The sequence below is a fragment of the Carettochelys insculpta genome, chromosome 1, assembly GCF_033958435.1.
Source record: "Carettochelys insculpta isolate YL-2023 chromosome 1, ASM3395843v1, whole genome shotgun sequence".
NCBI classification, from domain to species: Eukaryota; Metazoa; Chordata; order Testudines; family Carettochelyidae; genus Carettochelys; species Carettochelys insculpta.
Genome location: NC_134137.1, coordinates 123,543,081 through 123,569,759, shown reverse-complemented (window position 1 = coordinate 123,569,759; position 26,679 = coordinate 123,543,081). Strand labels below are relative to the sequence as shown.

At 46.4% G+C, this 26,679-nt stretch overlaps 1 pseudogene; it reads right to left on the bottom strand.

Annotated features, from left to right (window-relative positions):
- Positions 1 to 7,843: 7,843 nt before the first annotated feature.
- LOC142008921 (uncharacterized) overlaps positions 7,844 to 26,679 on the bottom strand; it is an 84,602-nt pseudogene continuing 65,766 nt past the window's right edge.

Genomic DNA, 26,679 nt, shown 5'->3' with positions numbered 1-26,679 from the left:
TAATTAAGTTGTCCACTCCGTGTAGTGATGAGCGCCCTTCTCACAGCTCAGGGATGGGTACCAAAATGCTTTGATAGATTCAATCTATAAGAACAGAGAGGAGTAATGAAAATCTGTCATATAAATGTGTGAAAAACTAGAAACAATTTAGAGGAGTCTTTTCTGCTAGTGCTTGTGCATCTGGCATTTTCTGCTTCACGAATTGTAATCTTTGATGTGGATGAGAGGGAGGAGGAGCACTGCAAGTTGAAGAAGCAGAGGAAATGGGTGATGAAAACCTGGGTCGGCTTGAAGGCATGTTTAGCTCTCGGTGGCTACATTTTATGCTGGCTGTGTCTGAAGATTTTGTATAGCATTAAACTTTATAGAACAAACGCCCATATTAGAAACCTAGGTGGTACTCGGCCTTCAGAGTGACCCAGGTCTGAACTCCTGTAAGCCACAAGCAATGCAACATCCCCAAAATAATTCCTAGCATGGATCTTTTTAGGAAAAAAAAAAATCCCATCGTGAACATTAGTAGGGAATAACATTGTTCTAGGGTCAGTGGATGGAATTCCCTAGGATGGAATTCATGTTTACTTTGTGTTAGGACAAAGTTTTTGATAACTTCACCACAAAACTTGATTTTTGACTGAACCCACAAATGCTTTAGAGGTGGTTGACCATCTCTTATCATAGCTTTTCTCATTCTGGGGTCCACAGGCCTCTGGAGGTCCATGGGGTGTACTCCAAGGGTCCCTGAGCCATATCTACCTTCAGGCAGTCCGTAAGTTATGTCAGGGGCCCCGGGCCTTGCAGATCAATTCTTCCCCCATCCTGCCAGCACTTCCTGCTTGCTGCAGAACAGCTGTTCTGTGGTGTGCAGGAGGCACTGGGAGGGAGCGGCAGGAGCAGGGATGGGACACGTTTGGGGGATGGGGTGGGAAGGAGTGAAGTTTTCTAGCTGTTTGCATTTAATGCTGAAAACAAAAGAACAGTCGTTTACCCAGATGTATATATGTATCTCCATCAAATAGTAAATAATAATGAAATAAATAATAGAGCTAGTGGTACAATACCATCCAAATAAAAGTAATAATAGAACTCTTCATGAGCATGGCATTTTTTTCTTCAAATGTAAACAAACAGCCACAGGCTGGCAGGGGGCATGGAAAAATGAAAATCCAAATGGGGGTCCTCTGGTTGCTGAAGTTTGCAAATCTCTTCCTTGTATCATTCAGGCAAAATGTGAGAACAGACACAGCCCTGCATTAGAGGCGGTGTGTGTGTGATCCGTCCCTTCCCTAAGTTACCTCTAGACAGGTGGGTGGGTACAGAGGCTGTACCAAACTCCAGGATGGCTAAACCAGTTTTAGCCCACGCACCAGTCCACTGCATGGAAACACATGATACCATAACTCCACTTCCTGGCTGACTCTTCCCACTCGCTTTTGAGCAATGTAAAATACTAAGTTACATAGTGGGAGCATCACTTGTACAGAGCTGGAGCTCAGCTAAGTCTCCCTGAGCACTTCTGCAAGGGTGAACCACTATGTAGCCTGAAAAGACGCATTCCAATGAGAAATAGGGAACTTCTGTATCATCCAATGTCCATTTCTACTATCCTTACCAGTACAGAATCCACTGAAAGCACTGGAAACTGCAGAGTCTGAGGCTGCTCATCTGACATAAAGATATTCAAATCTGGCCCTAGCAAATGAAAAGGTATTTTTTCCCCACAAGCCTGTTTTCTATTAGGTTAATCTGAGATTTGTGCTCATTGCTACATGGCAAAAGGATAAGAGCAAAATCACCTGGTTAACAGGAACAAGCTTAAGTATGAATTCAATACTCAGGACCAGATGTACCAATAGTTAGGGTTCCCTGGATCTCTACTATTCCTAATTCCCTTTGTGCTGAAATTGTTTATCATTACAGTAATTTTACTCTTATAGATGTAGATAAAGGTGGCCCACAAAAGATAAAAAAAAACCTTACAAAACACACTGCATAATTGTATTCAGCAATAATAGAAGTTAGACATAAATGCGAGAAGAAATGTACTCTGCTTCCAGTTTTTTTATCCTATCTGTTGCTCCCCATAATATCTTTAATGCACTAAATGTCCTAGGCAATGATGCAATTTTAGCAACAATTTAGTTTGCTATTGACAGAGTAATGCTGGATCTCAAAGCCTGGAACACATGGCACATAAGTATTCCTATTTATAAATTCTATAGCGACTAGTTATACAAGCTCACTTATCAATTCCGCAGCTCAATCTGTCAGCGTGTACCCTTCACAATGATTCCACTATCAATCTCATGTGAAATTACTGAGCTTCAGGAAGCAGCACTTATTTTGTACTTTGCCAGTGAGCTGAAATATGTACTTATAGTAGCTTATAAAAGTTGCTCCTTAAACACTACAGATAAAGTCAACTGGAAAGAAAAATCAATATGGTCCCTTTTCCTTGGACAGCGAAAGTAAATATACTCTCAGTGACTTGAAAGTAACCATTGGAGACCAAAACCTAATCCTTAGATCTATGGTGTTTGTTCAGGGACAGAGAAAGTGATGACTAGGTCAATGAAACAGGAATCTAAAATTATCACTGTATATTTTCTAGCTATAAGGAACAATCCTCCTGACAGTTATAAATACAGCTGTGTCATCTATATGATCCAATGCACAGCTGTACCCCACAGAGGTCTGGACAGGAGTGACAATAACTAATGAGTCCACAGAACTGTGTCCTGACACTGAAGCATTTGGATTGGATTTATTTGTAAGGGAAGTCGATGTGGATTCAGGTGGGGCCAATCATTTTGTTATTTCCTGTATTTAACCAACAACCTCTAGCTCATCACCTGTGCATCTTCTTAATATCTTTGGAATCAAGATGTTCAAGGCTTGAACTTACAGGAAACCTGTAACACTTGCACAATTCAAATCCACCATTCAAATTAGCCTTGTTCTGCGAAGGCAGGAGAGCTACAACCTGACCTCCCGGCTAGGTGCTATCAGTTCTTGAGTCTAACGAACTGGATGCATGGTGACAAGGTAAATAAACATGCATGTCTGTGAGGGTGTGTGTTAATATATATGGAGTGAACTTTTGGACACCACTGCTTATCAGCCAGATGACTAATAAAACATGTGACAAGTATAATTAACAAACATACACATCAGTATCTTGAGCAGTAGAGGCGCATTCCTTAGTTCTCTAGACTTCTCTTGAGCATAGTTACGTCTGCATGGTAAACAACAGAAACAGGTAAAATCACGTGCATGCAAATACCACCTACCACCACCACCTCCCGTTTCTCTTCTATCTCATTAGCTGTGGTGCCTGTTGTGTTAAAAGTTCTGCACTTCCAAGGCCAGCCATCAACAAGACAGCTACTTGTGTTATTCTGAGCTTTCCAACACGTCCAGTATAATACACAGAAAAAAGTGAAGGGTAAAAGAATCATCTTGCAAGTCTAAGAAGCATTACCAGCCTCATCTCTAGTAATTCTTTCAGCTCTGTTTTAAGCACTCCTGAATTTATTTAACGTTGTTCTTGTGCACAGAAAACATTCCACACAGTTTTCTGTACCTCAACCATACAGAAAAGATCTAACTCATTAAAAAAAAATCTTTGAACTCTAATTTATCTCATGCCGCACACAAGCTCTGCCCCCACCCTTTTCCTCTGCTGAGTTAATCTGCTGCTCTGACAGCATAGGACACTTACCAGGGGATTTTCACAGGAAGAATGCAGTTAGGCTCTCTTACAGAGTGGAATTGTTGCTACCCAGTAATGAACCTGGCGCTGAGATGTCTCACTCTTTCAATAGCTATTCAGGTAGTGAAGCCAGCTTTCTCTAGCCCTCCGCATATACACACACAGGCGCAGAGAGAGAGAGAGAAAGAGGGAGAGAGAGAGATGCAATAAACTGAGCATAATTAAGAGAGCGCCTTTCTACAAATTACAGAAGCAAGCGTTCCCTATAGCAGGATGGTATCTTTAAAAAGCAGTCTCTTCCCAGAAAGCCTGCACTGTTTTAACATTTTTGTTTGTTTTGTAAAAATACATCTTTCTTGGAAACAAAGTCACTGATGTGTTACAGTGAGATTATTTTTCTTTTGTTCATGATGAAAGTTTCATTGTGAAATTCAGTCTAGTTTGCAGTCAAATGAGAACCATGGAAGCAGCCTCTTAGCAAAGGAGCTTAGATCAATGGTCTCATGCATTTAATGAGAGTATTTATGCAAGAAAGCATCTGGTCTAATAAATTCACCAGTTAGGGAGGTAGATAGAATGCCGTTTTCAACATATGGACCATGGAGAAAAAAACCATATGACCTGTAAAACACCAATACAACATGTAAATTAACATGAAGATTTATAATAGATCTGGTGCACTTAAAATAATTTGGAAGAAGGAATAAATAATGTGCAGGTAGGTTTAATAACCTCTAATATGTCTGATATGGGTGCTGGTTACTTGTCCCTCATATATGTTAAGTAAAATGTGTCAAGTGATTTTAGAATGTTATTGTATTTGACAGGGAGTTTTGAGAGATTAAAGAAAGTTAAATCTCCTACATAGATCCCTTTTTTTTAATTCAATAATTCACTTTCTTTGGAGCTTTAAAAACTAGTCTTTGTTATTTGTTGTGTCATCTTAGATAGAAAGAGGATAAAACTGTCCTGTCCATAAGTAAAATAAGAAAGCAGCTACCTGTCACACACATGAAAATCATCAACTTCCTTTAATTTAGCAATATCCATTCTTTAGTAATTCCTTTTGGTACCTTTAGCACCTGTAAGATAATGTCATTGTTGGGATAGGTGCCACCTCGTGATTAAAAAAAAAAATCAAATAGGACACATTAATGCAGCTTTCCTCCTTTGAGTTCCCAAAGCAGGCAACACTAGATTTCGGGACCCTTGAGTGAGGCTGCCTTCAAGGACTGGTGCTTGGCATAAATGGATGATGCTATTGTTAGAAGAAACTTTATATTAAAGATGGACATAGGAAGAAAGGGAGAAAGAAAATAATTAACAAAAACCTGTTGAAATAAGTCACTACAGAGAGACTCTGATATTGATACTTCTATCTAAAGCGGTTTTAAGTCTTATTTCTGAGAATCTCACTTTTATTCAGCTAGCTAATCATGTCAGAGTGGATTCTTTTCCCCACACAGAACTGTACAGCTCATGTTAATCTCTAAAGCATTAATTTGGTATTTAATTACTTACACAAAGGACAAGTACTTCAGCAGCTTCACTGGCTTTCCTGGGAGGTCGTTAAAGGTAACTCAGGCAGCAAGACGATATATCAGTGTTTTAACCCTACTTCATATTTTCAAAAGGGCCGGTAATAAGGGGCTGGTTAGAGTAGACACCCAAAATTAGGTGATAAGGTTGAAAGTATAGACTTTCACTTCCATGCCTCAGTTTCTCTCCAACTACAAAATGGAGATAACAACACCAAGGCTGTGTCTACACTTGCTCCCAACTTCGAAGGGGGCATGGTAATCAGGGCCACAGGAGATTACTAATGAAATGCCGTGGTGAATACACAGCACTTCATTAGGCTAATTTTCCCCCCCCAGCAACTTCGAAGTGCCGGCACATGTTTAGCCACAGGCACTTCAAAGTGCCCGCACTACATCACAGTGCCTTTACCCCTCAACATTTTGATGCTTCGAAGTTGCCGTGGAGGAAAATTAGCCTAATGAAGTGCTGTGTATTCACTGTGGCACTTCATTAGTAATCTCCCAGGGTCCTGATTACCAAGCCCCCTTCGAAGCTGGGAGCAAGTGTAGACACAGCCCTAGAGCACTTAAATCTGACAGAGCTCTCTTTATATGATTTGCAGCATGGAAACTGAGTCATACCCCACATTCCATCAGGCTCAGTGCTTAGTCTCATAGGCCAGCCCAAAGGCTGAGGGTTTGAAGGGTCAGCAGCACTGCCCATGTCAAAGATCTTCAAGGAAAGTTCCCAGCAACTTCTACGCATCCGTGGCCCCCGCAACAAGCATGCAGACTGAATGGTACTAGGTGGTACACCTCACAATGCTCAGACAGAATGCCTGGATCCTGAACACATTATCACACTGGAGGGGCCTGGTGGGCCACAGCTAGGCAAAGAACAGTGGATGGCTGTCTCAGTAAGATTCACTCTGCATGGAACTTGCAAGCAGCATCATGAGGAAGAAAGCCAATGCCAGGTACCCAAATTACTTATTTCTAGGGCTGTCAAGTGATTTAAAAAAAATCACAATTAATCGTGCAATTAAAAAAATTAATCATGATTAATCATTTGATTAATCACACTGTTAAACAATAATAGGATATGCTTGCCTCTATTTCCTGATACAGGTTGAAACTCCCTCATCTGTCACCCTCTCGTCTAGCAACATCTCTCCTCTGGCAGGACAAAGGATGTTGCTGGACCACAGAACACCTGGACCACAGAGCTCCTGTTGTGTGGAGCAGAGCGGAGCCTGGCTGTGTGGCAGGGAGCCCCACTGGCAGCCCACTCTGGGGAGCCCCAAGAGCAGCCCTGGCACAGGGAGTCAGATCAGGGAGCCCTACTACAGGGAGTTGGCTGGGGTTGGGAAGCTCCACTGTGGGGATCCCAGCCTCAGTCAGAGCTCTGCTGGTGGGGTTGTTTGTGGTAGCTGGACCATGACACCCAGCCCAGCCTGAAGTAAAGCAGCCTCCTGTGGAGTATTTTTTTAACACATTAATTTTTTAGTGCATTAATTCTGCCCTACGTTAATTTCAGGTGTTAACATGGATTGGCAGCCCCATTTGTTTCTAAAATTAAATTAGACCAGGATGAACAGTCAACACAACATCTTTTTGTGTTTGAAAGTAAACTTCCCAACCCTCCAGCTACTTCTCCATCTTGAGGTATGGATGCAGTGCCTCATGGGAGGAAAAGAAAACAAACAGGAAGAAGAAACTTCCATTGTCTAGCTAGAAAGAGCATAGGGCTTTGGTTCTTTTGGGACTGTATGAACTCACTCATCAGTGGGATAGCACACGAGAAAATGCAGCTAACACTGAAACAGCTGCATGTGGTATAAGTGAAGAGGCTGCAGAGAGCTCGCTCCTAAATTCTGGCTCAACACTGAGAGAACAAAAAAAAAAATCTTCTGTGAGCCGTGAATCTAATTTTACTGTGCAAAATCTTTATAGAGCTGTTTTCCTGATCTGTGTATTCAATTGACCTTACTTCTCTGATATCAAATGTCTTTTGCTTTCCTGTTAATATCTAAAATTTATAATACAGGTTAAACCTCTCTTGTTTGGAACTCACTCATCTGGTAAACTCCGTAATCTGGCATGATTTTCGTTAGCTGGATGACCACTTATCATGGGTGTGGCCAAGTTTCGCATGGTCCCATACATTTTGTTTCTGGTCACCAGCCCTGGCTCTCAGAGTTCTGTACTGTTATTTAGCTGTAATTTACCCCTAAATGTGTTCTAAGAGCCCAGTAAGCAGTGGAAGTGTTGGTAATGTTGATAAACAATACGACCTCCTGTGATCTGGCAAATTCTGTCTTCCGGCAGTGGTCAGGTGTTATTGGTGCTGGATTAGAGAGGTTCAACCTTTATTAATATGTATTATTAAAGCCACTGATATCCTGTATATGCAGGCTCTTGAAGATGATTACCACTTTATCCAGGATATGCAAAGAAGTGTTTACAGAACTTACTAAAATTAGAAGCATATTTAATATAGTACAGGATGTCATTGCTAGATCATTTTTTCCCTAGTGAAGCTGCAGAGAGGTTGTATGTAGTGCATTATTTAGCTATCTTTCGAAGTTAAGCAAATAAAAATGCCTCACAATTATGAATGGTGAATTTCATAGCATATGATGTTGTCAAATGAATATTCACGGCCTGGAAATGAAAAGAGGTAGCAAGTCTTAAAGCTTTTATAACTGGTATGAAAGGCATATGGAGATATTTACAGTGTTGTGGTACCTCCAAACAAGAAAGCCTCCAATTGTTTGTGTTGAGAGCAGATGACTATCAACCCCAGTGGAACCTGTGTCTTGCAATTTTCATACTTATTAGTACCAGCACTCACTAATTCTCTTTATCTCTATCCCTGTGCATGCTTCTCCTCAAACCCAAACACTGTGCAGGTGATTAATTAGCAGGAGAGGTTATCCCAAGAAATAAATTATTTATTGCTACTTCAATATTATTTCTTTAAAAAAAAACCCACCAACGATCATTAACATGGAGTTAAGGTTGAGAGTACATTTTGATAATGTTACACCTCAGAGGGACGTTGTAATTATCTCAACACCAAAAATTCAGAGTTAAGGTTACAAGGAAAAATACCAAAATATGTTAAGATATGGAAAGGCAGAGTCAAGGTACACAACCTTAATTCTGCCCTGCAGTGATAGTATACAATACAGTTACAGCATGTAGTCCCACATTAGCCTAAGTCGATTTTTAAAGACATAATGTAAGAAACTACAGCCCCAGAACCCATTCCTATAGACGTGCCAGCATCTCCAGGATCCCGCACAGCAGCAACTGTCACTAGCTAGCTGTCTGTGGCTCCAAATGGGCTGTGGGCATGGACCATAGGAAGTTCCACCTCAAGGGATTTGACAGGTAGCAGTTTCATGGTTCCTGGGTTGGCTCCCCAACCTATATAAATCCGAGGGGCGTTTGGGAAGCATTCAGGCAGCAATCTGGATCATCTATATCTGTCATGACCCTTTCTGCTCCCAAACTCTTGGTTTTGATCTTGCCTTTGCCTACTGACCTGTACCCTGAAACCTGACTGGAACTCAACCTTTGGCATCAACCTGGGTTTGGAATCTGGCTATGAACTCATCACTACCTTCAGTAGCAGGTTTCCCCTGGCTCTGACTCCTGGTCTTGACTGCCCTTGTTATGATCCTGACACACGTTTTCCCCCAGACTCTCTCCAACCTTGCACAGCTTGGAAAGGGTCTGGACACAGCCTGGTCTTTAATGTTTTTTCATTGCTATGCATATAAAAAAAAGCAAGTGGCTTTGAACATTAAACATGGAAAGTTTTATATAACTGATTTACGGCAAAGTACTCTTCTTTGCACTACATTTAAAAGGACCATAGTCAGACTGTGTTCTCATTTACACATATACTCCTGAGAGCAGAGTGTTTCCAGTAATACACCTATGGCAATAAGAACAGAATCCCGCCCACAGTGCAAAACTAATTATGCTAGAGTTGTCAAACGTACAGCAGCATGCTAAAGAATACCTCTGACACACAGAGTCCTCTGTCTGTACACGTGGATTTGTGGCTTTTTTGTAACGTCAAGACTGAGCATGCCATGCTGTCAGGCTTTGAAAATATCAGAGCTTTTGTGCCCCCAAGGCCAATCTGTATCATTCTCCAGGTTTTCAAGGTCACATTTCAGTGCATTGGCATTTTGCAGCTGGTGTCCAACAAGACTGTTTCCCACAGCACCAGTGGAGTCTCTGGTAATTGAGAGTTTTTGAGTTATGTCAGCACTCAAGCACGGCTAGTGACAAAACAGCATAGCGGAACCTGAGCCTGCCCTCTTCTCTGAGTTCCGGCACAGGGGCCCTACAACCAGCTGCTATGGTCTTCACTGTCCCACTCCTTCCTGTTCTTTCCTATACTGTATCTATCAGAGTCCTTCTCCACTCTCCTCAGGCACACCCCTTTCCGAGGGGGCCAGATCTCCTTTCCTCTCAAGCGTAAATAGTATGACTGCACATCTCCTCTCTGAAGCCTTTCTGTCTCAGCTACCTTCAGCTAGCTATCATTATAAAACCCCTGCCTGGTCCTTTTCAGTACAGCTTCTATCTTTAATCAGTCCTCATTGTTCCCTGGCTCCTTCTCAGCACAGCCTAGGCAGGTTAATTGACCCGCCTAGCACCCTAACCCCTTCAGAGGCTGGTATGGTGCAAACATCCCATCACAAGGATGGTGTACTGTTTCTGAGATTGGTTTAGAAAGAGGTAATTGAAGACATTGGTGAGAACAGTATCAGTAGAGAGCATGGGGCAGAAGCTGGACTGGAGAGGTCCTAGGATGGAATTTGAGGAGAAGAATTCCAGACATTGAGTGTGTTCAATTGTCTTAGGCTACATCTTCAGTACATCAGAAAGTTGGCTTAAGCGACAAAACTCCGGCTACGTGAATAACACACCTGGAGTTAAGGTTTCTTAAGTTGAGTTACAATGGGCTGTACACTGTGGGGGGAGGTGGAGGGGGCCAAATGGGGGTTGTGGACAGGAGAGTTTCTCTTGTCTTGCCTTCCTCTTCTCATCCAGCATAAATTAGCAGGGTCACTGTGAGAGCAATCTGTGGTCGATTTACTGGGTCTGTGCTCTCCACTAGACCTACTAAATCAATCTTCAGTGGACTGATCTCAGAGCATTGATGTAGGCTGTAGTGTAGATTTAGTCTCAGTGGTGAAAGTGAGAAGGTATGAGGGAGAAGTTGGGGAGGTAAGCATGACATAGGGTGGAGGTTTTGAAGATGGAAGAGACTATCACATGCTTTTATTGTAAAGGGGAAGAACTAGAAGAGAGTAAGAGACTAGGGAGAAGAATAAGAGGTATGTCCATATTTACTGGGGGATCGACTCAGTTAGGGTAGATCTTCTGGGGTTCAATTTTGCATGCCTAGTGGAGACGCACACAATCAAACTATCAGGGCTCAACAGTCAATCCCTGTATTCTTCATTATTGTGAGTATTAAGGGAGGTTGATGGGAAAGTTTCTCCCATCGTCTGCCCTCTGTGAGCATGGCCAGGCAAGTCGATCCTAGATAAATCGATTCCAGCTACGCAATTGCTGTAGCTGGACTGCATATCTAGGATCTACTTTCAGGCCTAGTGTAGAGCTGGCTTAAGGAAGTCTTTCTCTTGCCTCATAAAGCATGCACTTTGCCATGGTTTATAAATGAAGGATTGTTGTTGTTGTTGGATGAGACTACGTAAACATAGAAGGGGAAGCTAAAGAAATGAGGTTTACAATTTAAGCTGAAGGTATTGAAGTACATAGTTATTGTAGTTTCTTTGAGACATGAGCTGTATACTTGTATGCCCCTTGCTGAGAAGGCTTGGGTGGGCCTGAGACAAAGCTGTGTAACATAGTGAATTGCAGATGTCAGAATTTGTTGGTGCTTAAGCCTTCAAGCCATGCTTTACTTAAAAACATGTGTCTATATAAAGTTTTACAAACAGTGAACAATATGCGAGCCCACCAGGAAATTGGACACCTTTGAAACAAACAAGTCACAGTCAATCCAAGGGGCTGTTAATTTAAAATACTGGAAAAGCTTTTTTCCTAAACTATTTTCATGGGGTAAGCCTTAGTGTTACTTTGTTTCAGAAAGGGTGGAACGAAAAAGATTTCTCCATTTTCATATCCCCGAATTTTTATAATGTATGGCAGGGTCTAGCCAAAGGGGCAAGGAGATCAGAGACATGCTACATCTGAGCCTTTCTTGGTCTTAAGCTTGTGCTCGTGTGTACAGTTGCACAAGAAAATTGGTTTGGTTTAGTAGTCCTGACCACCATCACCACCACACACAATTGGAAGCAAGCTCTGCCAGTGCTCCAAGTGTTAGCATCACACGGGGATCTAACTTAATTCAATGGGTTCATGTAGGAAGGAGACCCACATGCTCCGATCACAAAATAAAGGAGAAGCTTTACTGCCAGCCTGGAAGATATGAAGTCAGATCTGGGTCAGAGCAGGGCTTAAACTCAGCTGGAGGCAATTGGAGTGGAGTTCCAGTAAATATTTTCAGACTCATGGAAGCCCCGGAGCATCCTGTAAGGCTGAAGCCTTGAGCCCTCAGACTCAGGGAAATACTCGGTGAGAATTTAAGCCATGGGTCAGAGGAAATGCAGGGTAATCCAGTTAGAGGAACCACACTGAAAATCTCAGACACTCTCCACATGCAGGCTGGAGTTCTGCACTGGTACCTATTACAGGTCTGAGTCTGAGTGGTTCCACCTGAGGCCCACTGTGTCTTGCTGAGCCCTAGCTTAGCCCCCTGTCTATCTTCTGGCCATTAACTGGGTGACCAGAGGCTTTCTTGCAATACTGTACAACTCCTTTTTCAGACTGTTTTTCCCAACTCTTCCCTTTCTGGCTTTTTACTATATCCTAGTTTACTCCTTGCGCTATCCTGTTCCCCAGGTTGGATCCTGGAGCTTCCTCACCTCCCATTCAGCTAGAAGTTGACTCTCATATGAGAAGTTTCTTACTCTAACTACACCCTGAAGCTTTCCCTGCTCCCTTCAGCATCAGAGATGCTGGCTCAGCATCTTCCAAGCTGTTTCCCATCTCTAGTTCCACCTTCATCATGAGCTAATTGACTATAGGGAAGGGATTTAGCTATCCATCAAAACATCAGTTTCTGACTAGTCCCCAAGCTAAGCAGCTCTGCCTGCTTCTGGAGAGGACAGCTGCATTTCTTTCAAAGCCCATTACAATATCCTTCCTTCCATGTTTATCGTACTGTATCGAATACATCTGAAAAGTCAATACCTTGCAGAATAGGGAGAGACAAAACATCTGTGTTGTATGTTACCTGTTCTTGCCTCCATAACCTTAATAACTTCTTTTCTTCCTGCTTCACTCTCTATGGTGAATTGCAAGAGAGACCTGAGATGAAAGAACAGGGGAAGAAGTCAAAGTAACAGCTGCTGTATGATGCATGTTTCTCTTCCTGTCCTTCAGAAACCACTTCAAAGTGTTATGATGCTGAAAAGTAACTCCAGTAACTCCAGTTTCATGAGCTCCCATGTTTATCACCTGATGATTTTTTTCTGTTTCTGCCACTTCCACCTCCTCCCCATCCCACTCAATCTTCCTTTGAATAGAACTGCCTCAGACTCATCTCTCTTTTCCCACTCCATGTTGCTGGCATCTACTATCTACCTAATCCCCCCCTTGCTTCAACAGCTTTTCTCTTTGATTGTTCACCCTGGCACGTGGTCTCTCCCTGCCTCCCTTTCCTTACAGTCTCCCACACATCTTTGCTGACTTCAAATTTGATCACTTATCCAACCCCTTAGCTGCACATTTCCTAACTTCCTTCCTTTTCAGTCAACCTGCATGTTGGGTAGAAATCTCCCATTTGAGAAAAGGGCCATTCACTTGAGTTGTCCTTCACCAAGCACTGTTCTCTCTCTCTCTGTCACACACACACACTGAGTTTTCCCTCACATCATCACCTGTCTCTTTTGACATTGTCCATGGGCTGCCCTTCCCCATGGCCTGTCACTCAGCCATTTCATGATATGCTGATGACTTCTCCCACTTTCTGCCTTCTTCTCCTTGACCTCTTGTCTTTCTTCCACTGATATGGTTGTTTATACTTTATGTTTCTCACTTCTCTGCCTTGGACTCTTTCCCTTGTCTCTCTTGCAAGGTTTGTCCTGCCAGCACCCAGCTCTGGGTCATTCCCCACCATTTGATTTCTCCATTCCTGCTTTCACACTGTGAAGAGTCTTGGGTAAAAGTCCCATGAATGGGCCAACTTCCTTTAGTACAGATTTGTCCTCTCCTCCTTCAGTTTGCCCATCTTCCTAACTCGATAGTTTTACCTCTCAAAATACTGAAATTCCATGATGTTCCTAGCAACCTTTTCCACACCTTTGTCCCTGTCTTTAAACCCTTCCATTCTCCCTCTTCTACTGTCTCTGAGAAGGATCTTGCCAATTTCTATCAAGAAAAAAGAAACGATAAAAACGATGTGACTTTCCCCCTCCCTTCAGTTCAGTTCTTTCCCCTGCCACAACTGTTTTCTCCTTCTCTTCTGTCACAGTTGCAGAAGTGTCTTGTCTGCTCTCCACTAATCCCATGACTTGCCCCAGTGACCCCATTCCATTCCATCTCCTGAATATGCCTGTTCCCATTCTCATCTGCTTCCTTACTCTTGTCCTTGTTGTATCACTTGCCTCTGTCTCTTCCACTGACAATGCAAGTATGCTTTAGTCCAGGGGTCAATGACCCCTGGCATGAGTGCCAAGAGTGGTATGAGAGCCAAATTTCATGGGCACAAGAGGCAGGAGCTCAGCCCCATCCCTCATTTCCTATACAGCCAGGAGCTTGCTCAAAGCCATGCCACCTGTGGATTAACAAAAGACCAGCCAATGTTACCAACCACCATCTAAACAGTAAAGCTCTGCATCTTCATGTATTTATTAATAAAGCAGTAATAAGTAGGACTATTAGTGACTGTAAAAAAGTACCACTGGCATTCACACCGTACATAGAGATCAAAAGGTCAAATTTCAGCACTCTGCTTCAGAAAGGTTGCTGACCCCTGCTTCAGTCTTTCACATCTTAAAAATAACAGTCCACTAGCTTTAAACTCTATTTTTCTCCAGCAGCCACCCCAAATCCCTTTCATCTCCAAACTCACTGAACATGCCCTTAAGAATCAATGTCTGAAGTTAGTCTTCTAATTCATCCCACACCTCTCCAACCCAAAACAAAAAAGCAGTCAAGTGGCACTTTAAAGCCCCAAAAAATAATTTATTTGGTAACGAGCTTTTGTGGGGCAGATCCACTTCTTCAGAGCTGAAGGTATGTAGAGGGAGTAGACAAGCATATCAAGGATAAAGCCCTGCGGAACGCTTCTTCAGATCTGAAGAAGTGGATCTGTCCCACTAAAGCTCATCACTTAATAAATTATTTTGTTAGTCTTTAAAGTGCTACTTGACTGCTTTTTTGTTTAGAATACAGACTAACACGCCTACCTCTCCATCACACTCCAACCCAGTTTCCTTCCCTTGTACTCAACCGAAACCATTCTTGCCAAAGTCTTTGCCTAGCTATACCTCAAAACCAGTGCTCCAGCCTCATTCTCCTTGCCCAGTCAGCCATCTTTGATACTGTAGGTCATGCCCTTTATCTCCATTGGCTTCCATGAGTCTGTCCTCTCTTGGTTATCGTAGTACCACTGTAATTTCCCCATCCAAGCATCCGTCAGAGGAACCTCTTCCTCACCCTTCCAGCTGAATGTGATGGTTCCACAGGGTAATCTCATTCATAAACAACAATTAAGCTATTGATGACACACAGATCTACCTCTCTATGACAGACTCGTCTCCTTCTGTTGAAATTAAAATCTCTGCCTGTTTTACTGTAAGCTCATGGATGTCCACCTCTCAGCTTTGTCTCAGCATAGCTAAATCAGAACTCTGATCTTCCACCCTCCTGTTTATTCACCACCAGTACTTCCTTTCATGGTCACTGTGGAAGCCAGCACAGTCCTTCCAGCCACTCAGGACCAGAACCTGAGCATCCTCTCCTATGGGCTCTGTCTAGATCTTATGGATTTTTTTCTGCATAATCTCTAAAATGCAACTTTTCTGATCCATCCATCCAGCTAAAACTTTTGCCCATGCTCTCAGCTCATTTACTGCACACCTTTCCCTCTGGCCTTGATAAATGCAGTCGTACCCTGCTTGTGTCCATGCAGGTCTCTCGTTGACCTCCTTTACTGCTTGTGCGATTGAGGAGTCCAGGGGTTGACTGTCAACTCCTACAGTTTGATTTCATTCGTCCCCACTAGGCGTGTGAAATAGAACCCCAGAAGATCAATGCCAAGTGAGCAATTCCGTAAAGCTAGAATTAGGGCCATGGGAAGCATGCCACACAGAAGGTCTGGCCTCCATCGATACTGGCTTTGCAAACTGACTGACTACCTACCTCAGCAGTCAGCACCACACTTTTGGACATTCTGCCTTCTGGATTTTTCCATCTGTGGAAAGTAGGATTGTTCAGAAAAAAAAAAAGAGACAATTCCCCGGAAACAGAAAGAGAGGAAGACCTTTTGGACAGAAAAAGATTTCCACTTTAGAAAGTAGATGGAGCCTTGAAGAAAACAAGCTAACAATAAGAAATAGAGCCTAGGGACACAACTCTCAGAAATCTACTTATTATTTGCTGTTTTTATTTATTAAATAGCAACCAAAGGACCCATTTGGGGGACTGAGGCCCCATTGTGCTAGGTAGTATGAAAATCAGAGTAAGATGTGATCTTTGCCTGAGGAGCTTAAAGTTCAATGCTCCCACTCATTCTTGAAGTTTAGCAGATGTGTTTGCGTTTGCAGGATCAGAGCCTACAGCTGCAAAATAGGAACTGATTCTTTCAGGACACAGGGAACCACATTCATGGAGCCCACTGAAGGCTTGCAATCTAATTTAAGACAAGGTGCATGTTCATTACCACAAACAATCAGGGGAGGGAGTATATCTGGTGTAGTAAACAACTGGGGGTGGGCATTAAGCAGGATTGGAAAGTTGAAGGTCAAATGATAAAATAAGGGAGCAGCATAAACTAGCTAGTGCACAACTTGACTTCAATGTCTGACTATTTAAATTACATTTTTCCTAAACATATAAAAATGTCTCCTGCTGCATTTTTCTGTAGAACTTCCTGTTTCTTTCAAAACAAAACAGTTCATCATCTACCTATTTCCATAGTTGCAATTTATAATAATATATTTTTTAATTCAGGAACTCAAAACAGAACTGTATTTACATTGAATACAATTTTCCAGAGCATGTAAGTGACTTCATGGAACAACTGATGTGCCCAATCTCTTTTAGACTACTGAGTGACTGGTGACTAACTGTGTCACCTTCCCTCTAATCTGGGGGACCATTTACACAGCTTTACTATTGTTGCCACTGCTCTAGGACTGCTCACAATCAGCCTCAGGCATGTAAGTTGCTCCCAGCTATGAATGTGTGTACTTGCATGCTGTCATTCACACCTCAGCTTTTATCAGCCAGAACTGTATAGCACATCCCCCATTCCCAGAAATATATGTCTTGTACAGCCCATCCCTCCCATATAATGTCCGTTATTTATTAAATGAAGATGATAGGCACGAATCTTGTTAGTCCAAAGGGAGTTTCCCAAAACTTCAAATCAAGCACAATGGTTTAGCTAAAATAATAAAACAAGTTTATTAAGTATAAAGAAATTTGAAGGGAATATAAGTAGTGAGGTATGAAAGTCAGAAATGGTTAAAAGAGAAGCAAAGTTAAGTGCAGCTACTGCCTAACTTAAACCGTGTTACAGTCAAAGCAAAGTTTCTCTCATGACATGTTCTCAGAGGTCTCACAGGTCAAACTTACAGGCCCACATCCCTTCCTCTGTGTAATGGCTACTTCCTTTGTTCCTTCTGGTGCAGAAAATTGATGGACAGAGCATGAGAGAGGAAGAGGGGAGGTTCCCTGCAGTATATATCCCCCCATTATAATGTCAGTCTCTCCATGGGAAAATATTTCCAGCTGAGATTCAGGAGACAGCAAATTTGTAGGAGATTATTCCTGATATTTTTTCCTCACCTGTTTCAGATTTCTTTGTCTACCTTTCTTACTTGATGATTCTGTTTACTGCGTGAACGCAAATCAAGTAGATCCCACATTCTATTGTGTAACACAGACCTGTTTACCAACTTCTGTTTGGACAGGAGCCAGGCTGTGGTTTTGAATATATATCACTAACACCATTCAGTGGAATCTTCTGTCTTTATGTACAATATTGCCACACAAATTTTATCAGGACAATATTGACCAGCAAATTGTGAGTTTTTAAATGGAACCTCACAAGGCATACAGTGTAAAAATATTGTTACATGTCAGGTGTGAAGTCTGTCACACACAATCCAACTAACTTGCAAGGTTTTGAAAATCCCTTACTTTAATTTTTATGCCATCAAATGTAAATCAAGCTGTTTATTTAAATGGGCTTAAATGTTTTCTGGTTAAATGAAGTTCTGAAGATATTTTACTTACTATGTAAAACATTTTCACAAAAGTTCTCAAGAGCTGTGTCTACACGTGCACGCTACTTCGAAGTAGCGGCACTAACTTCGAAATAGCGCCCGTCGCGGCTACACGTGTCAGGCGCTATTTCGAAGTTAAGTTCGACGTTAGGCGGCGAGACGTCGAAGTCGCTAACCTCATGAGGGGATCGGAATAGCGCCCTACTTCGACGTTCAACGTCGAAGTAGGGACCGTGTAGACGATCCGCATACCGCAACGTCGAAATTGCCGGGTCCTCCATGGCGGCCATCAGCTGGGGGGTTGAGAGATGCTCTCTCTCCAGCCCCTGCGGGGCTCTATGGTCACCGTGGGCAGCAGCCCTTAGCCCAGGGCTTCTGGCTGCTGCTGCGGCAGCTGGGGATCCATGCTGCAGGCACAGGGTCTGCAACCAGTTGTCGGCTCTGTGTATCTTGTGTTGTTTAGTGCAACTGTGTCTGGGAGGGGCCCTTTAAGGGAGCGGCTTGCTGTTGAGTCTGCCCTGTGACCCTGTCTGCAGCTGTGCCTGGCACCCTTATTTCGATGTGTGCTACTTTGGCGTGTAGACGTACCCTCGCAGCACCTATTTTGATGTGGTGCCGCACAACGTCAAAGTTGAACATCGACGTTGCCAGCCCTGGAGGATGTGCAGACATTATTCATCAAAATAGCCTATTTCGATGTTGCTACATTGAAATAAGCTATTTCGATGTTGGGTTCACGTGTAGACGTAGCCAAGCTGTCATAAAACTTCAAACTTCTCCAAACTACACTAACAGAAGATCCTAGGAAAAGTAACTCTTTATTTATTATTTGATAACAGTTCAAACACTCTCTTACATGGTTCAATCACCTTCTCCTGGGTGCTCAGAACAGGGCTGGATTTAGGAACAGGCAACCCAGCTGACTGCCTGAGATGTCTTGTTTAGGGTGTCCTTTTTGCTGGTAGTGACAAAAGGAAAAATAGAATCTTTGAATTAAAATGTAATATTCCAGGACTGTCGCCTGCCACAACACCATTTAATATTGGTGCAAAGTTGGTGCACAGTTCTATTTCTTAATACCATGTTTCAGTTGTTGTTAAATTTTAAAAGTTTCTATATTCTTACGGGAAACAAAGTATTTTTACTTCCTTAAACAAGGTGTGAATAAACACAAATTTACATGTTCTAGCACACAAATTTCTTCTCATGTGACAGAGATAAATCAATCATCAAACGTATGAAATGGGTTACAAGTGCAAGGCATTCAAAAGTTTTAAAAATGGAAGGTGGGGTCCCTGATGCTTCTTCTGTGGGGTACCATTTAGTCTAGGTCTAGCCTTAGCTCTAAAGGTTAGTTCTTCCCAGGTTCAATGATCCTGTCCATCATTTTTTTTGTTACTACGGGGCCTCTCATTCTGTGGGACTCAGAATGTCCACTCTTCAGGGCTTGGTATTCCGTTAGTGTGGTTTGGCATGTTTGCCAGGTCTCTACATGTGTTTCCTCTTCTCAGGCTATCAAAAACTCTCTAGAAAGATAAACAGTGCAATCGTCTTTCCAGACTGTCCTCTAATTCAGGTTTATGCAACTTTCTTCAATGGTGGGCAGGGGAATATGGATCCCTCATCACTTGGGGCGATCCAGCACAGGAAATCTCTACGCAGCAGCCATGGCCTGCTTACCCTTTCAGGTGAGGTGTGGGCTGGGATGCTGAAACAATTTGTGTGATGGGTGTGCCAAGAGCCACTGAATCAAACTGTGAAACCCTACACATGAAGGAAACCATTCTAAGTCACTACACCCCACCACCTCTAGTTCCATTACCTATGGCTGTGGAGTGAACACCAATCAAACACTGATGGGGGAAAATAAGGGAAAAAAATCAGCCAGAATATTTGGGCCACCTCCTCAGCTGGTGGAAATCCACCTTATGGCAGGAGCTAATATAATTTATCCCAACAGCCCACACCTCGCCTGAAAGGGTAAGCAGGCCGTGGCTGTTGCATAGAGATTTCTTGTGCTGGATCGCCCCAAGTAATGAGGGAAAGAGGCCAACGTTGCCTGCCTCCTGGCCCCCCTGGCAGCTCCACCCACTGAGCCCTTCCCCTATGCCCCTGCCAAGCCTGCCCCCCCGCCCCCACTGAGCCTGCACCCACTGGGCCCACTCTCTGGCCATACCTGCTGGTGCACCCCGCACCCTCTCCTCCCCACCGGGGACCCCACATCCAGGAAGGCAGGGGCTCCAGGAGCCGACAGGGCTCACGGCCCACCACCTCTGCCTCAGAATGAGTGCCCCACCCCCCTTCCAAGTTAGATTCCCCTCAACCCCTTCCAAGTTAGGGTCCCCACCCCCGTACATAGTTACCGACAATGGTCTTGATAAATGTTTATTTTAATGTTCATCACTCCGTGTTGTGCTCCTTGGGGCATGGTGGGTGGTGGATGTGTGGGTGTGGTGCTGGTGGGGGTGGGAGTGGTGGGGACGGGTGGGTGGCAGATGTGTGGGGGACATGGGTGTGCATGCGGGACAGAGGTGGCCATCAGCGACGGCCTGCCTGATGGCCTTCTTTATGTGGTGGCCATCCCAGTGGGCCTGGTGGATGGGGGCGGTGCCCAGTTGCCCATAGCCAGCGTAGGTCAGAGGGCCCCCCCCCCCCCCGGGGACATAGGCATACCTCTTTCCCTCCACAGCATTGTGGAGGATGCAACAGGCGCCCACCACTGGGAGCATGTTCAGGACCCCCATCTCCAGCCTCCACCACCCCTGTAGGTGCCCGAAGGCCTGCTTCACGACATTGCGGGCATGGTTAAGGCATTGACTGAATGCCTCCCAGATGGGGTCGAGGTGTCCCATGTATAGCCTCATGAGCCATGGCTGCAGGGGGTATGCTGCATCTGCCACCATGCAGAGCGGCATGGCGATGTCCTCCACGACGGGGATCTCCTGCTGGGGGACGAAGGTGCCGGCCCCCATGCGCCGTCAGAGGCTGGAGTTCCGGAAGACCTGGGCATCGTGAGTGCGTCCAGCCCAGCCCACATAGATGTCAGTGAACAGGCCCCTCCTGTCCACCAGGGCCTGGAGCACCACTGAATGGTAGCCCTTCCTGTTGACGTACTGGCCAGTGCTGTGTGGTGGGGTGCGGATGGGGATGTGCGTGCCATCCAAAGCACCGATGCAGTTTGGAAAGCCCAGGTCCAAGAGGCTGGCAACAGTGTTGTCCAGATCCCCCAGGCAGATGACCCTATGGAGCAGCATCGCGTTGATGACTCTGACAACCTGCATGGTGGGGGAGGGGGACGTGCTCTAGTGCAGGTCTGGAGGCTGTCTCCCCCGCCTCAGGCCCATTCTGCCCCCCTCCCATCCGACCCCTGCCCCATGCAGCCCCCACCCTCCTCCCATCCAGCCCCAGCCCCATCCAGCCCCCGGCCCCCCCTCCCATCCAGCCCCAGCCCCAGCCCCATCCCGGCCCCTGCTCCCTCCCATCCGGCCCCTTGCAGCAGTGGGTTCCCCTCGCCCCAGCCCCCCACCCACCCATGGGAGATGTGTGACCCAGCTCTACCTTACCTCCATAAGTACAGCCCCAATGGTGGCCTTGCCCACCCTGAACTGCTGTCCCACGGAGCGATAGGAGTCCAGGGTGGCCAGCTTCCAGATGGCGATCACGACCCATTTCTCCAGGGTGAGGGCTGGCCGCATGCAGGTGTCCTGGTGCTGGAGTGCAGGGGCGAGCCAGTGGCAGATCTCGTCAAAGGTCTGCCTCAAAATGCGGAAGTTCCACAACCACCTTTCCTCGCCCCACTCCCCAGCACCACGCGCTCCCACTAGTCACTGCTGCTGGGGTGGGTCCACAGGTGTAGAGGCACCCAGGGCCCGGCAGTGCCCTGGGTAGGGGAGCCCCACAGCCTCAGGGGGACCAACCAGCCACCTCATAAGATTGGGTGCAGCTGCAGCGATGGTGCACAGCATTGCCAGCAGGGTGTCCATAATGAGAGTGTCCTCCTGCAGGAGCTGTTGCTGTACCTCCATGGTGGGCACGAGTGGGCTCTGCCGAGCTGGGAAAGGCTGGGCAGCACTCAGCTCACGCACAGTGAAGGGAGGGGCCCTTTAAAGAGAGCAGCTGGCTGAGGCCCCAGAAGGGCTTGTCAGCCATGGGATCCCGTCCACGGCGTTTCCTGCCTCCCATCTTTCGAAGGAGGACTTGGAGCTGTGTGGACGTTCTCTTTTGAAAGACCGCGGCAGCACTTCAAAAGAGCAGATCGAAATGCCGATCCGCTCATGGTGCTCCCTTTTGACAGCCGCTATTTTGACTGCTGAATGTAGATTTTCGCCCTTTCGAAAGGGTGCTCACGTGTAGACCCTGCTACTATCACTTGTACTTGGCTTCACTTAGAAGCCTGGTTTCTTGTGTTAATAAACTGTCCATGCTCCAGACATTGTTTGTAAGAAGTTGGGTTTAAATTTACTGCGTTGCTATGCACTTAGCCGGGGTACTTATATCCATTCAAAGAACTCGTGTTCCATTGTTGTTTTTAGCAGATGCTGAGTCTGCTGAGAAATGAAAGGCATGGAAAGGTCAGGTAATACGACCGTCTAGAAAACAATGGCAAATACCAGCTACATAACTGAAAATGTGACAAACTTGACAAATATATAAGTAATTTAGAGCTGATTCTTTCCTCCCTCCCTCCCCATAACAGGACACAGCAGTAAAGGATTTGTAACGCCATGAACTGTAAAAATGATACTTACGACATGAATGTGATTAAATCTCTTGGATTTCCAGCACCTTCAGTAGTGTAGTAAAAATAATGCGAGCCATCAGCTAGAATGCAGCAGAGCCAGGTTGAAGTGGCAGAACTGGGCTGGGACTCAGAGGAGAAGGTAAGTCTGGGTTTTCCTACCATCCTCAGAAACAGCAGTAGGAAATTCTCCCTGAGGAAGAGGGAGCGAGGGGAACACAGCTGAGAAAAATGAGTTTATGAGAATCAGTCAATGCATTGTGCTTCTGCATCTGCCATCCCACGATGACACACAGCAGTGGGCTGGCAGCTATCGGGGCAATGAAGCAAAGGATGGCATCCACAGGGATCTTCTATGTGGATAGCAGCCAAAAGGGACCTTCAGCGTGTGTGTGCATTTGTTGGCTAACACTTGGTTGGTACACAATGCAGCTAGACTATCAGCAGCAAACTCGAGCCACCATTCATGGAGCTCCTGTCTGTGTGCAGTTTCAAAATAGGCCTTATTTCTCCTGCATGAAGGGTTACCAATTTTGGAATAACACACCCACTATCGTGCGTTTTTTTTGACGCTGCCAAACAAAAGTTATTTCAAAATAACTGCAGTTATTTTAAAATAAATTTGCAGTGTAGACAAAGCCAACAGAGTGTGTCTGCATGAGCTTTCTATTTTGAAATCGATTTGAAAAGGGGGCCTAATTACAAAAGAGGCCACAGAGTGTCAACACGCATAACAGCTTCTTTTGAAATTATTTTCAATGCAAAGGGGTGCACATTTCGAAATTGCTTTTCCCACCTGATTTCAGGAAGAGCGGCCCTTTTCAAAACTGAATTTTGAAAGAGGGCATGTGTAGATGCTCCAGGCCTGCTCTTTCAAAAGAGCGGGTCTGCCATGGTGGCAGCCGCAGGGAGCGCAGAGATGCTCTTGCCAGCCCCAGAAGGCCTCTATGGTGTCTGGGTCCAGCCATTCTTAAAGCTGCAAGGACATAGAAAGACCATGCAGGAAGCTGAGAGTGTGTTGGTAGCCTCAGGAGCACAAGCCCCAGCAGCCACACCCTCCAGCTGCTCCCACACACCAGCTACTCAGCCCACCAGCCCGATGGCAAGCAGCCAGGACCCCTGCGACCCCCAGGAACCCCTCTCTTCCCAGCCAGAGGAGTAGCCAGAGGCCAGACAGGGCCAGAAGAGGACGGACGCCTCACAGACAGAGGCCGAGGGGAAAGAACTCCTCCGCCTCTGGGGGGGTGAGGGCGTGCTGCAGCTCAGCACTGGCCAGCCCAGGAACACTGCAGCCTTCGATCACCTATCCCAGGGGTTCTGGGAACATGGCTACCCCCTCCGCACAGCCCATCAGGTACAATCAAAGGTCAAAGAACTGAAGCAGGCCTACAGTTGGGCCAGGAATTCAGCCAGGTACTCGGGGGCAGGGGCCACCATGAGGTGCCCATACTATAAGGAGCTACACCAACTCCTGGGCCCAAAGGACACTCTCGAACTGGTGGCCATCATTGACACTGCCGGCCCTGAGACCAACTCCGAGCCGGAGATGCAGGACAAGCTGGGGCCATCAGGCCGGACCAGAGCAGAAGAGCCAGAGAATACCTTAGAGGAGGAGGGTCCCCTGGTCATTGCCATCACCTCCAGCTTCTCCAGCCAAGCCCCCTCAGCCCACATCTCCCTGGATCTGTTCTCTGAAGTCCCAGGTAGGTAACTGGTGCTTCGGGAACCCCATGCTGGCAGGGAACTGCCCTTCCCTGCATCTCTCGGCCATGTCCCAGGCCCAGGCGTGGCGGCACGCAGAACCCACGCTCATGGACAGCACCACAACCCTGCCAACTGGGAAGGGAAGTGGGGAAGTGGACTGCATCCAGCGGGTGTCACAAAGATGGGGCCATTGGAATCCCTAGGGGGATCAGGCGAGTGGATGACGTGTTGGGAGATGGCTGGGGGGGGCAAGGTGGGGCCCCTGGGGTCAGGTGGCAGCACTGATGGGTTGTCTCTCTCTCCCCTTGTGTCTCCTCAGCGTCATCTTCTGGGGGCCGGGGCAGTCCCATCCCAGAAACCAGGAGTTCTGCCCTGCCCTCTAAGGAAGCCAGGGAACCCCATCCCTGCCACCCAGGCTGGCACTCGCCCAGCCCCAGAGGGCCTGCTGCCAACACCACCACGAACAGGACGAGGCCACAGCAGCCCACACTGCCGCCATCCAGGAGCAAACAGCTGTCTTCCGGCAGTAGCTGCAGAGGGAGCAGGAGGACAGGGCCTGTGGCGGGAGGGCTGGAGCGAGGCAGCTGTGGCACTCCAGCGCCCTGCCCACCCAGAGCCAGAGCATCCTGTCGGTGAAGCAGCCTTTCGCATCCACAAGGGCCTACAGCACCACTGAGCGGTACTCCTGGCAGTTTACATACTATCCCATGCTGTGGTCTGGGACACGGCTTGCTGTATGGGTTCCACTGAGGGCGCTGAAGCCACTGGGGAACCTGATGGCTGTGAATTCTGCCATGGAAGTGTCAAGATCCCTGACCCAGACAGCCCTCTGCAGGGCAACATGGTTGATGACGTGAACCTCCTGTGTGAGGGAGGGCATCGACAATTGGGCCCGCACGGTAGGGTTCCCATGGCCCTCCGTGCCCCAGCCCCTCTCCTGCAGGGTCCCCCAGCCCAAGAGCCCACTCTTCGCTTCCAGGGGTGGGCATCAACCCCAGCCTGACCTGCCTCCAGGAGCAGAGCCCTGACAGTGGCCTTGCCATCCCTGAATTGGTGTCTAACTGAACAGTGGCTGTCTGGGGTGGCCAGCTTCAACAATGTGACTCCCCACTCTTCTCTTGACTGGGAGTATGGGGCGCATGCGGGTGTCCTCGTGCTGCAGGGTGGGTGCAAGCCACTGGCACAGCTCAGTGAATATCTGCCTCGACATCCTACAGTTCTGGAGCCACCTTTTTTCATCCCACTGGCCCATCACCAGCCTCTCCCACCAGTCTCCACTGCTGGGGTACCTCCAGAGGCACCAGAAGGGACGGGGAACAGTGTGTTGTGAGTGCCCTGTGGTAAGAGCCTGCACGACCCCAGTGGGAGGGATCGTGGACTGGAGGGGCTTCCACCAGGGAGACGATGACCATGGCCAGCTGAGCCTTGGGGTCAGGGGAGGTATCGCCCTCAGGCAGCTGCTGGGGCTCCATGAGGTGCAGCCTTTACTTGGAGCACGGTGTCTGTAGTGCAGTCTGCACCTCAGCAGCCCTCTGTGTGTGCAGGGTGGGTGTGTTTGGGAAGGGCCCATTAAGGGGCCAGCTGGCTGCCATGTGACCCCCGTGCACGGCGTTCCCTGCCTTGTTCTTTCGAAAGGACTCGCGTTGCTGTGTGGACGCTCCCTTTTGAAAGAATGGGAAACTCTTTCAAAAGAGCAGATTGGTATTACGATCCGCTTTGTGTACGCAGACACATTCTTTCGAAATCTTTTCTTTTGATTTGCTCTCACCTCAAACTCAGCCACAAAGGAGCTGCCGAGCCTCGCCACAGCCCTGCTGCCTGAGGGGAAGTGCTGGGGGCTCTGCGCCCCAGCCGGCTGGGGGCTCTTCTCCCTCGCGGGCTGTCTGTGGTCCGAGAGCTGCAGGTCAGCGCCTCCAGCCATGGGGCTCTAGGACGGGCTTCCAGACGTGGGCAACTGTCGCAGGTCTGGGCCAGGAAATAATGAAAATGTCTGCCACGGCTCTTGATCAGAGAACTGGAATTTGAGTAGAAGTTGCTAGTCCAGTCTGTACAAAGCAATGCGTGTTTATCTCAATTCACATGTAAATAGTAAACAGGGTCCTCTAGACAGCAGGGGAAGGAGATGACAGGAGACGAAGCAAATGCATCTCAAAACACAGGGAAAGAGAGCAGGCACAGCCCTTCCTGCATCACCAGACTCCAAGTCACTTTCCTCACTGCTTGAAAAAGCTTTACTATAAAGGCTAACCTTCAGAAGAATCTACTTCAAAGGTACACTGGACTATAAAAAACAGGAGAAGACAGCACCAAGTCTCAGTCTTTCACCCAAGACAAAGGCCCCAGAATCTTTGGGCCTCTGGGAGAGATCCTGACCAAGGGAAGGATCAGTCACCATCTTGCTGGAAGTTTGTTGGTGAGAAAAGCCATCTTAAA